This window comes from Leptodactylus fuscus, chromosome 8 (assembly GCF_031893055.1).
Source record: "Leptodactylus fuscus isolate aLepFus1 chromosome 8, aLepFus1.hap2, whole genome shotgun sequence".
In the NCBI taxonomy this organism is placed as follows: Eukaryota; Metazoa; Chordata; class Amphibia; order Anura; family Leptodactylidae; genus Leptodactylus; species Leptodactylus fuscus.
In genome coordinates, this window is record NC_134272.1 from 83,223,722 (window position 1) to 83,236,552 (window position 12,831).

At 44.9% G+C, this 12,831-nt stretch overlaps 1 protein-coding gene across 1 annotated transcript in view; it reads left to right on the forward strand.

Moving 5' to 3' along the window:
• The window catches only part of QTMAN (queuosine-tRNA mannosyltransferase), a 145,975-nt gene that overhangs the window by 72,439 nt on the left and 60,705 nt on the right, over positions 1-12,831 (forward strand). The gene's annotated exons all lie outside the window — the stretch shown is intronic.

The window sequence follows — 12,831 nt, forward strand, 5'->3', positions numbered from 1 at the left end:
GTACTATGAGTAGATGGGTGCAGGTGTCTATGGGCCACTGGGGTTATTATGAGTAGTTGGGTGCAGGTGTCTATAGGCCACTGGGGTTATTATGAGTAGATGGGTGCAAGTGTCTATGGGCCACTGGGGTTATTATGAGTAGATGGGTGCAAGTGTCTATGGGCCACTGTGGGTACTATGAGTAGATGGGTGCAGAGACCTATGGGCCACTGGGGTTATTATGAGTAGATGGGTGCAGATGTCTATGGGACACTGTGGGTACTATGAGTAGATGGGTGCAGGTGTCTATGGGCCACTGTGGGTACTATGAGTAGATGGGTGCAGAGACCTATGGGCCACTGGGGTTATTATGAGTAGATGGGTGCAGATGTCTATGGGCCACTGTGGGTACTATGAGTAGATGGGTGCAGGTGTCTATGGGCCACTGTGGGTACTATGAGTAGATGGGTGCAGGTGTCTATGGGCCACTGTGGGTACTATGAGTAGATGGGTGCAGGTGTCTATGGGCCACTGGGGTTATTATGAGTAGTTGGGTGCAGGTGTCTATAGGCCACTGGGGTTATTATGAGTAGATGGGTGCAAGTGTCTATGGGCCACTGGGGTTATTATGAGTAGATGGGTGCAAGTGTCTATGGGCCACTGTGGGTACTATGAGTAGATGGGTGCAGAGACCTATGGGCCACTGGGGTTATTATGAGTAGATGGGTGCAGATGTCTATGGGCCACTGTGGGTACTATGAGTAGATGGGGGCAGGTGTCTATGGGCCACTGTGGGTACTATGAGTAGATGGGTGCAGGTGTCTATGGGCCACTGTGGGTACTATGAGTAGATGGGTGCAGAGACCTATGGGCCACTGGGGTTATTATGAGTAGATGGGTGCAGATGTCTATGGGCCACTGTGGGTACTATGAGTAGATGAGTGCAAGTGTCTATGGGCCACTGTGGGTACTATGAGTAGATGGGTGCAGGTGTCTATGGGCCACTGTGGGTACTATGAGTAGATGGGTGCAGGTGTCTATGGGCCACTGTGGGTACTATGAGTAGATGGGTGCAGGTGTCTATGGGCCACTGTGGGTACTATGAGTAGATGGGTGCAGGTGTCTATGGGCCACTGTGGGTACTATGAGTAGATGGGTGCAGGTGTCTATGGGCCACTGGGGTTATTATGAGTAGTTGGGTGCAGGTGTCTATAGGCCACTGGGGTTATTATGAGTAGATGGGTGCAAGTGTCTATGGGCCACTGGGGTTATTATGAGTAGATGGGTGCAAGTGTCTATGGGCCACTGTGGGTACTATGAGTAGATGGGTGCAGAGACCTATGGGCCACTGGGGTTATTATGAGTAGATGGGTGCAGATGTCTATGGGACACTGTGGGTACTATGAGTAGATGGGTGCAGGTGTCTATGGGCCACTGTGGGTACTATGAGTAGATGGGTGCAGAGACCTATGGGCCACTGGGGTTATTATGAGTAGATGGGTGCAGATGTCTATGGGCCACTGTGGGTACTATGAGTAGATGGGTGCAGGTGTCTATGGGCCACTGTGGGTACTATGAGTAGATGGGTGCAGGTGTCTATGGGCCACTGTGGGTACTATGAGTAGATGGGTGCAGGTGTCTATGGGCCACTGGGGTTATTATGAGTAGTTGGGTGCAGGTGTCTATAGGCCACTGGGGTTATTATGAGTAGATGGGTGCAAGTGTCTATGGGCCACTGAGGTTATTATGAGTAGATGGGTGCAAGTGTCTATGGGCCACTGTGGGTACTATGAGTAGATGGGTGCAGAGACCTATGGGCCACTGGGGTTATTATGAGTAGATGGGTGCAGATGTCTATGGGCCACTGTGGGTACTATGAGTAGATGGGGGCAGGTGTCTATGGGCCACTGTGGGTACTATGAGTAGATGGGTGCAGGTGTCTATGGGCCACTGTGGGTACTATGAGTAGATGGGTGCAGGTGTCTATGGGCCACTGTGGGTACTATGAGTAGATGGGTGCAGGTGTCTATGGGCCACTGGGGTTATTATGAGTAGTTGGGTGCAGGTGTCTATGGGCCACTGGGGTTATTATGAGTAGATGGGTGCAAGTGTCTATGGGCCACTGAGGTTATTATGAGTAGATGGGTGCAAGTGTCTATGGGCCACTGTGGGTACTATGAGTAGATGGGTGCAGGTGTCTATGGGCCACTTGGGTACTATGAGTAGATGGGTGCAGGTGTCTATGGGCCACTTGGGTACTATGAGTAGATGGGTGCAGGTGTCTATGGGCCACTGGGGTTATTATGAGTAGATGGGTGCAGGTGTCTATGGGCCACTGAGGTTACTATGAGTAGTTGGGTGCAGGTGTCTATGGGCCACTGTGGGTACTATGAGTAGATGGGTGCAGAGACCTATGGGCCACTGGGGTTATTATGAGTAGATGGGTGCAGGTGTCTATGGGCCACTGTGGGTACTATGAGTAGATGGGTGCAGGTGTCTATGGGCCACTATGGGTACTATGAGTAGATGGGTGCAGGTGTCTATGGGCCACTGGGGTTATTATGAGTAGATGGGTGCAGGTGTCTATGGGCCACTGTGGGTACTATGAGTAGATGGGTGCAGGTGTCTATGGGCCACTTGGGTACTATGAGTAGATGGGTGCAGGTGTCTATGGGCCACTTGGGTACTATGAGTAGATGGGTGCAGGTGTCTATGGGCCACTGGGGTTATTATGAGTAGATGGGTGCAGGTGTCTATGGGCCACTGAGGTTACTATGAGTAGTTGGGTGCAGGTGTCTATGGGCCACTGTGGGTACTATGAGTAGATGGGTGCAGAGACCTATGGGCCACTGGGGTTATTATGAGTAGATGGGTGCAGGTGTCTATGGGCCACTGTGGGTACTATGAGTAGATGGGTGCAGGTGTCTATGGGCCACTATGGGTACTATGAGTAGATGGGTGCAGGTGTCTATGGGCCACTGGGGTTATTATGAGTAGATGGGTGCAGGTGTCTATGGGCCACTGTGGGTACTATGAGTAGATGGGTGCAGGTGTCTATGGGCCACTGTGGGTACTATGAGTAGATGGGTGCAGGTGTCTATGGGCCACTGTCTTTTCAATGAATTGATAGATGCAGAAGCCTATTGAGCTGATTTTGTAGACGTTGGCCCCTACCTATAGTCCTACATACACGCGTTATAATGCATTTTGAGGATATTAGGAGGTCTCCCGCAGGTAGATGCTACAAATCTTACTTCCCCCCCACCCTTAGGCAGATGTCCCAGACCCTTCAGTCCTTTCCAGCTGTAACACCTGTGTCCAAACGCACCTTGTAAATTCTGTCTATTGCCGCTCACGTCTTGCTTGGCTCTGGCGATGAATAATCTCCGCGCACGGCTTTTCATCAAAGATGGCGTTGTTCCTGTAGGTGAAAGCTCGCCGTACTTTGCCCCGCTACCTTATGAATGGACAGATAGGTGTGTATGCTTCATGCACATAGCACTTTTTAACACGGGTGCAAATATATCTTCATGTAGAACGTCAGTTATCAAAACCAGATGTGCCAAGTGGAACATTTCACAGACATTAATAACATTACTTACCTGTAAGTTCTAAGCTGAGTTTAACGGCTCGCGATCAGTGCCAGAAGTAACTGCCAATAAACTGCCAAGCATCGGCTGCTGGCAAGACTTACGCTTGGTAAGATTATGCTAGCACAGAACATTACAGTATCGATTCAGGAGAAACACCACCGCAAGCTCTTTGATGGCGACTTCAGTGAAACATATAATTACATTCTCTAGATATGTATTTAACGCTCTGTATGGATTATGGATTCTGAACAAGTAATGTATGTATTACGTGATACAAAAAGCTTCAGACGCCCGGTGTGCAGCCTGTGGGGTCAGGACCGAGCGTGGTGCCAAGTGTGTGATCCATCCACGGGACGGGGGAGACCGATGGGGGTACTGGATTTCAATGGGCGGCTCTCTTGGGAATTTCTTACTCAATCGGCCTCATCTTGAGGTTTATTGCAATTGCTACAAAATTGTTTCTTATCTTGGGGAGAGAATTTGGAACGAGACTTAAAGGGGTTGTCAGGCAATGGTTCACGGTGCCCCACTTGCTGGAAAAAAATTGCCTATGAACACATTTGGTTAATATATATATTACATAAAGTTATTTTTTTGTATTTATATATTGAAACCAGATAGTGAAATCTATCTGCGCCCGGTCTCCGTTTTGCAGGTTTCCGCCTTCTGCCCGAGAAACTGGACAGGAGACGGAAACCGGCAGTCAGTTTTCAAACCCATTCATTTGAATGGGTTTGCAAAGTGTCCGCCCGTGAGCTTCTTCTGGAGTTCTGCGGCGAAACCGTTTTTTTATCTGGACACAAAGTTGCACATGCAGGACTTTGTGTCCGGGTAAAAAAAAAAAACGGCTTTGACACTCACGAGCAGACACTGACTGCTGGGTTTTCGTCTCCTGTCCAGTTTCTCGTTCAGAAGACGGAAACCCATAAAGCGGATACCGGGCGCTGTTTTTATTTTCTGATTTTTTTTTTTGGAGCAGCCCAAAAACAGAGAACAGGTTCAAAGTTTTCTATTATATCCCAGCTCTGTGTAGTCTCGACTCTTGGTTTTGGCTCACAAAAACTGATGCAAAAAACTGACTAAAACACTGATGTGTGAATAGGAAGAAGAAAACAAATAGTGTAGACAGAGTAAGCTACATGTCAAGAATGAAATGTATTCATGTTAGGCTGATTGCAGATGACCGTGCCGTGGGTCAGTGTGCTGTCCGTTGTGGGGAAGCTAGCTCGGTAGAAGCAGTGGTGCGGACCCAAACAGTCAAGACAGGGGCACAAAATATGCAGAAAACTGGTTTATTTGCAAAAAGACAGAAAACAAATAAAACTTGGCTTCAGGTATAAAAAATAATACAAAACACAGCCTAAACTTCAGGCAAAAATAAATCAAATCCCTGCTCGTCCGAGCTCTAACTAAACAGTAACAAAAAATACCTCACTATACATGTGGCTTATTGTCAGCCACACAAACAAAAACAAGCTCAAAATGTCAGGACAGGTCTCACATCCTCCAACTGCCAGGTTCAGCCCTGATCTGCAGGATCAGCTGCCCTTTATGGGTCACTAATGATCCCAGGATCTGCACCTGGGCTGAGGTCTACTCCTGATCCACCCTGGACCACACATAAGTCAGGAACATGGGGCAAATATACCTTGACTCCAGCACTTCACCTGTCACCTTCTCACACCATGTATTTCATGGAGAGCACACTGACCTATTCTTTTCTATGGGCCCATACACACGACTTTGATTTTCACGGTCCCGTGTGCAAATCGGCAGTCTGGGCCACATCAGATAGGACATGTGCTATTCATTTAATGAAAAGAGCTGCAGAAACATGGGCGGTACACGGGGGCATCCCTGTATTCCAATGTGCAGCCCGTGCTTTTAAATCACGGCAGACCAATTGCAGCACGGTCGTCTGCAAGTGGCCTACAGTTGGGTTCTCACCACTGTATTTTTCAGGCAGAAACCTGTCAGACTCCATTATAGTCCATGTGGTCCGCGGGTTTCCACAGGATAACTGCCCTTTAAGTGGATTGGGTTTCCGTTTTTCAGATCCCCAAGTGGACCCGAAGAATAGAAACCCGATTTCAGGTGTGAACCTAGAGTCAGTGAAACTGCCGTATAGTAGTGGAAATTCACGAAGACTGCCATATTGTATGCTAGTCTTGACGTCCCCTGCGTCGGTGCAGGATGTCCCCGGTCTTGTCACATCCTTTTGGGGACCCTGTACCTGGGCTGAAATCTACACCAGTTATGCAAACCACCCATTTGGGATTTCTGTTTATGCCACCAAAGTGGTGTAGATTCTGTTCCGGCTCCCGGAAGAAGAAGCGAGATGCTCATTGTTTCAGGCGGATTCGTCTCGTGAAGACCCTCCCGACTAGGCCCATTCATTTGGGCCAAATCCAGAGCGGAGTACGGGACTGGATGCTGGTGCACTGCATCGGCATCCAGTCACAGCTACCCGTATTTTGGAGCCGGGACCTGAAGCGGCCTCCACCTCAGGTTCCGGTCCAAAAAACCCCGTGTGAACTTACCCTATTGGGGTGGACGGTGATGGTTGCCCTGAAGGGTTAGAGGCCACTTGTTCTTATATTTTATTCTAGTGACTAATTCAAAAAGTTGCATCTAAGTTTTCTATCTCAGATCATATCCTGCACTTATTTTTGTATATTTCATATGTTATGTTTTAGACGCCTTCCCTTAGACGCCTTGTTCTCGGAACAATAGTCTACTCTGGATTTTACAGCATTACAAGTTATGGGATCATCTGCATTCAGCGACAACGGATCTTCTAAGCTCGGAGGCACTTTAAGGACCACCAGTCAGTTTCGCTCTGCACCCATTTTCCCATAATGAACCTGCCCCTCTCCCCGGTCGGAAACGTCTGCCGTCCAGATTTTCCCACACAGCACTATCACAGTGATAACCGGCAGTCCAGCTGTGAGGAAGCTCTAGATAAATATTCACAATGGTACGGCCGAGACGTTAACTTTTTTTTTTCTTCTTCCAAACTTCGAGGGTTTTGTTTTAAAGAATTTATAAGTTACATTTGCATCCAAGTATCATTTTAAGGATAGCGAGCTTAAATAATGGAGGCATGGGGGAAATATAATATTACGATAATGTTCTTTGGTGCGGTTTGGAAGGTTTAGAAAACATTTGGAAACATTTTTCTCATAAAGTCACTTAACTATTAAAGTGTTATCATAGCCTTTCCTCTCGCATTCTGCAAAGCACTTTTGTGAAGCAGCGTCTCCGCGCGTAGGGGGGGGGGGAGGCGAGCAGCGATCCTGATTAGAAGGATTTCCATAAAAACAGGAAATTGCATTCTTTTAGTATCCTTGCATTAATTTAATAAAAAAAAGATGCAACCAAATAATGACGAGGTGAATTAAGGGGACGGTATCACTTTACAGCTAATGCCCTTAAATGCTCGCCATTATCCCGTTCCAGCGAGTTATCTGTGATCTTGGCTCCTTTGAACATATTTTATGCATTGCAGAGAGAGGAACTTGGTAATATCACTATTTTAATGGAAATCTGTCATTACTAATGTACACGTAGGGCGGAAGGTAACACGACGCCCTCGTTCTCTGACCATTTTAACAAAAGATTAACAGGCTTAGTCCCATCACTCAGTGAACGCCTCATTTTGTCACGTCGCCGCGCATGGACCGTCACGCCTGACACTGTGATATTTATTTATTTTTTAGTAACTTTTTTATTACATTTTTTATTATTATTTTTATTTTTTATGATTTCTTTTTGTACCTAACATATTTATTTTTTAATGTACTTTTATATTTTTATTTTTTTTAAGCTAACATTTATTTTTATTAATTTTTTATTATTTATTTAAAGGGATTCTACCACTAAACCAACATTTTTTCTAATTACCATGTCGGAATAGCCTTAAGAAAGGCTATTCCTCTCTTACCTTTAGACGAGGTTTCCGCAGCGACGTTCCTTAGAAAAAACGGTTTTAATCGGTATGCAAATGAGTTCTCCGCTGCAATGAGGGCGGGCCCCAGCGCTCAAACAGCAATGGGGGCGTCCCCACTGCTGCCCGAGAGCTCACTCCAGTGATGCCTCCATCTTCAGCTGCAACCCCGCCTCTTCTGTCTTCCGTCTCGGTCCAACTTCTGACGTCTGCGCAGTACGCTCTTGTATTGAACTACAAGAGCAAGAGCGGTAGTTCAATACAGGAGCGTACTGCGGCCGGCCGACAGCCATTTTTGGGAGGTCACTCTTGCTTTTGTAGTTCAATACAGGAGTGTACGGCGCAGGCGTCGGAATTTGGACCGAGACGGAAGACAGAAGAGGCGGGGTTGCAGCTGAAGATGGAGGCGTTGCTAGAGTAAACTCTTGGCCAGCAGTGGACACGCCCCCATTGCCGTTTGAGTGGTGGGGCCCGCCCTCATTGCTGCGGAGAACTCATTTGCATACCGGTTAGAACTGCTATTTCTAAGGAACGGCACCGCGGAGACCATATCTAAAGGTAAGAGACGAATAGCCTTTCTTAAAGCTATTCCAACGTGTTAACTAGAAAAAATGTTGGTTTAGTGGTAGAATCCCTTTAAGCCAACATTTATTTTTTTATTTTTTTTTTTTTAAGCTAACATTATTTTTATTTATTTTTGTTTATTTTTATTTTAATATTTTTTGATATTTTAATGAGCAGTAAAAAAAAAAAAAATCTCAGGCCGTGTATTTAACCTCTTCCCGCCCCAGCGTTTTTTTTTTTCCATTTTTTGATTTTTGTTTTTACACCCACAGAACCATATGAGGGCTCGCTTTGTGTGGGACACATTGTACTTTGCAATGGTGGCATTGAATATTCCGTATGACGGAATCTACAGAATGGGGTGGGATTAGAGCCAATCTGCGTTTGCGCCATTTTCTTGTCGGTACGGCGTTCACTCTGCAGAATGACGTGTTTTTTATATTCTTTGGGTTGATCGCGCCCATACCAAATTTATTTCTTTTTCGGCATGTTTGAATCCTTTTATAAAAATCCAGAACTTTGAGAAATCCAAAAAAAAAACAAAAACCTGTAACTTTTTTCTAATATTTCGGAGTTGTGTAAGGTTTCGTCTTTTGCAGTGCAAGATGTAGTTCTTATTTATAACATTGTGAGGAATGCCGACATTTTGTTGACTCTTTATTTTTGGGAGTCAAAATGGGGGAAAAAACAGCAATATGGCAATTTTTATCGCTATGATGTTCACCATATGAGATATATACAGTGATAACTTTTTGTGACGAGCCTCCAAAATTGCATTGAAAGGGGGTGATCGAAGGGGTTGAACTTCTCAAAGTAGGTGACTAGTATGGAAAATGTGGTCTTCCCATATAGGTGGTCTTTTGGAGAGGTTTTGCTCTATATGGTGGATATGGCGCCCCCTGTGCTTCTGAGCGAGTGCTGTATTTAAAGTTCAATACTAATCCAGGTATCAGCAAGGGCTTAAAGGAGTAGTTCCCAGAGCTATGGAGTCAGTTCATGAAGCCTTGTGACATGACCTGGGACATAAGCCAAACCAGAAAATCTCTTCCAAAAGGAAAATACACCCATCCACCAAAAACTCTGACACCTGTTTTGGGGTTCTTGTCCTCCGTCACTATAGAACAGGGTTCTGGTTGGTTAGGTGAGAGCCCATTGTCTACATAAAGTTTATTGAAATGAATATTATATTCAAAATGTGTGCTATATTCAGTGTTTTAACCCTTGTGTCGACAAAGAAGATTTCATTTCATTTCATAGTTTCGTCATACAATGTGTCCATTTCAGCAAACGCTATACAAATCTGGAGTTCCCCTTTAAACGATCTATATCTCAATAGACATTGATACCAGTAATAAATCTGCTTAATGCACCATTGAAGCCGAGTTGCCGGTTCTCTTGGACCATGTGTGCTTAATGTGTTTTCTTTTTCATTGTTGGAACATAACAAGATTTCATAGAAAACATGCCGTATAAAGCGAGCGCGCCGTCATAACTCAGGATAATTCAGACCAGAAGAAGAGGTAAACCTTTAATGCAGTCTCTCCTATTAGATAATGGTTTACTGACAGATTTATGGCGCTCCGTCTCAGCAGAATTCTGTACCTTAGCCCCGTGTGAGTGACGGGCTGTAAGTGCTCTTGTCGTGGGGAGCGGACGGCTTTCTGATTGAGCGGCGTGGCTAGTAGACTTGGCGTCTTATCTGCGTTATGATTGGCCCTTGACACATTGTAGGCTAAATAAACAATCTGTTTCATTCCATGCAATGCAAATATTTCATTGTATCTCTAAAGGATCGCAGTGACGAGAAGGAATATTTCCCACCGAAAAAGTGCAAAGTCAGGGGCGACCCTTGCAAAAAAATAGGGAGTGTAAGAACTTTTTGTCCGGATAGATCTAGAATAAAGAATGAAGCAATTATGCAATAGGTCTTAATTAAAAATATTCTATCATTCGTTCCTAAGTAGATACTTTGTCTCCATGCTATTATGCAACAAACAAGTTCTGGTTAGAGTAATTCTGCGGTCATCCTTCCTTCCTTTTGATAGGATCTGGGTGTCGGACCCTCCTGGGTCATCAGTATCCATTATCATTCCAACCTACTCTATGGAAGGTCCAGCAAGGAGTAAAGTTTGGTTAGACGATAGTATGACTGCAGGATCAGACTACACAGAGATTGTTGTCTGTTATTATGGATACACATAGTCTGCCTAGGAGCTGCAGAAACAAAACGGTAGGAAAAATTTCATTGGGATTGATTCATTTTTAAAAGTTTTTGTGCATTAATGTTATAAAAAAGTTGGTTAGCGCTGCAGCCTTGCAGCACTGGAGTCCTGTGTTCAAATCCCGCCAGGTGCAACATCTGCAAGGAGTTTGTATATTCTCCCCGTGATGCGTGGATTTCCTCCCATTCTACAAAGACAAACTGATAGGAAAAAAAAAGTACATTGTGATCCCTATATGGGGCTCACATTCTCAAAAAAAAAAAAAAAAAAGTTGGTTGGTAAAGTGCATAGTCTAAGGAACCTTAGCTGTATAGCAAGTCGCACAAGCAGTTATCACTGTTGAGTTGCGACATTGGAGTTCATGTCCCGCTAAGTTGAACATTTGCTTTTGTGTTTTTCCTAGGTTTCTGTAACTTTTCTACAGGTTCTTTGGTTGTAATCCAAAAATTTCTGGTAGTCACACCGAATTATGAGCCCCATGGAGATTGAGATTTAATTAAAGGAATTGTCCAGGATCTGAAGTTAATGGATCCTGACGACCTATCCACCATATAGGTCATCACTATCAGACCAGTAGAGTCCGACACCCAGACCCTGCTCCGATCTACTGTTTCAGCTGCTGAAAGCCATATACAAGGTACAGTATAGGCTTGGCTCCTATTTAAGTGAAAGGGAACTGAGTTTTTGTTCTCCGACACCACTACTACCATGTACAGACCTGGAAGTTGTATATAGTGTAGAGGTCTGTACACAGTATTGGTGGTCCCAGGGACCTGCAATTCCACATCCATTCACTTGTGCAGGAGTATAGCGGCTTCTGTCCCTATTCCTCGAATGCAACTTCCAACAGTTGGATCGGCCGATCGGTGCGGGGTCTGGGTGTCGGATCTCCACCGATCAGATACTGATGTTCTCATTCTGTTCCGACAGAATTTACAGGCATAATATTACTGCTTGCAAAACATCAAAAACCATAATGGTCCCTATTATAAATCAATGTGGTCTGTCAGGTGTGCACGGTGGTTACCACTTCATCTTTGTGCATGTGCAAGCAGATCCTTAGATGACTTTTGCAGGGATTACACTATACACCCCTCCCCCATATATTTCATCTACTAGCCGATCCAGATTGTACTCAGGGCATTGTTCTAATTATGTAATGGACCGGCACCTCCAATACATTCCCCTGTCTAATACCCTGCACTTGCTGATGATGTCATCCTCGAAATAAAAAGGGTTTAAATAGTTCTGTTCTGTCAACAGATCGCCCCCTCTAAGTAATGTACGAGGTCCTTCCCCGTCCAGATTGTGTTGTTGGATTTTGGAATGGTCGGATCTGAAACAATGTGCCATAGAGCGCGGAGGCTCTCCCTCCTAATTCACTGTAACACAAACCAGAGCCAGCATCAGCGCTTTAATGTGGTTTCTCTTATTCAAAAATGACATCAGTATCTTTCCATTCTTTTTTTTTTCCTTTTTTTTCCCCTTTTCTTTTTTTTTTTTTTTTCCTATTTTGTTTCCCTCCAAAAACGGTTCACAGATAGGATGTTCGTGCCAGTGAAGGCAACGTGAACCCCTGAGAAATTTTCTATCAATGTAATGAGGTGGTGTTTATAAACAGACTTCGTTTAGACAGGGACCCTTTCACCACCTCCGCCATGTCCAGTTCTTTACATCCTTCACTCATTCTAGAGCAGCTGGGATTTTTCCTGTAGCCCTCACCATGTTGCAGCAATGGGTGCCATTCATTTCCGCACGGTTATGTTCTTTATTGTCATTTGGGGCGGTGTCAGGCAGGAACAGGAAGACCGGGACTGCCCACCTGACAGTACTAAAAATAACTGCTCAGATGATTGCTCAGGAATGGCGGGGACTAGAGAAAAAAATCCAACTGTGCTAGAATCTGTCGAGCTGAGCCTATTACAGAATGCAAAGAGTTGGTGGAGACGGTGACAAGTCCTCTTTAAAAGGAGTTTCCACCTTTTGAATTCTTGATGTCACCCTGAAATCTTGTTATTTAAGTTGATTGTCCGTCATTAAAGAGGATCCTTCACCATATCCACCAACAGAAACTTATTGGATCCTTGAAATAGGCGCTGTTCCACTGATTCCGGAGTGGTTGGAATTTTTCCTCTAGCCCTCACCATTCCTGAGCAAAATCAGTGCTGTTAGTTTCAGCACCCGATATTCTAGCCCTCACCATTCCTGAGCAATATCAGTGCTGTTAGTTCCAGCACCCGATATTCTAGCCCTCACCATTCCTGAGCAATATCAGTGCTGTTAGTTTCCGCACCCGATATTCTGCATCTAATAACTGACTTCAGCAGTCACATGTTGGGTACCGGTGACATATATGCAATGATGTTATCGGGAGTATCCTTTTTTTTTTTTTTTTATCCCACCCCACCCCCAATGAGTTTTTATTATATCCCGGGAATCCAAATGTTTAGATGTTCAGGTTGGGCTTAAAAAGGTTGTACAGAATTTAGAAAACTCCAGAAGTGGTGGTTTCAAGCCAGACGTCTTA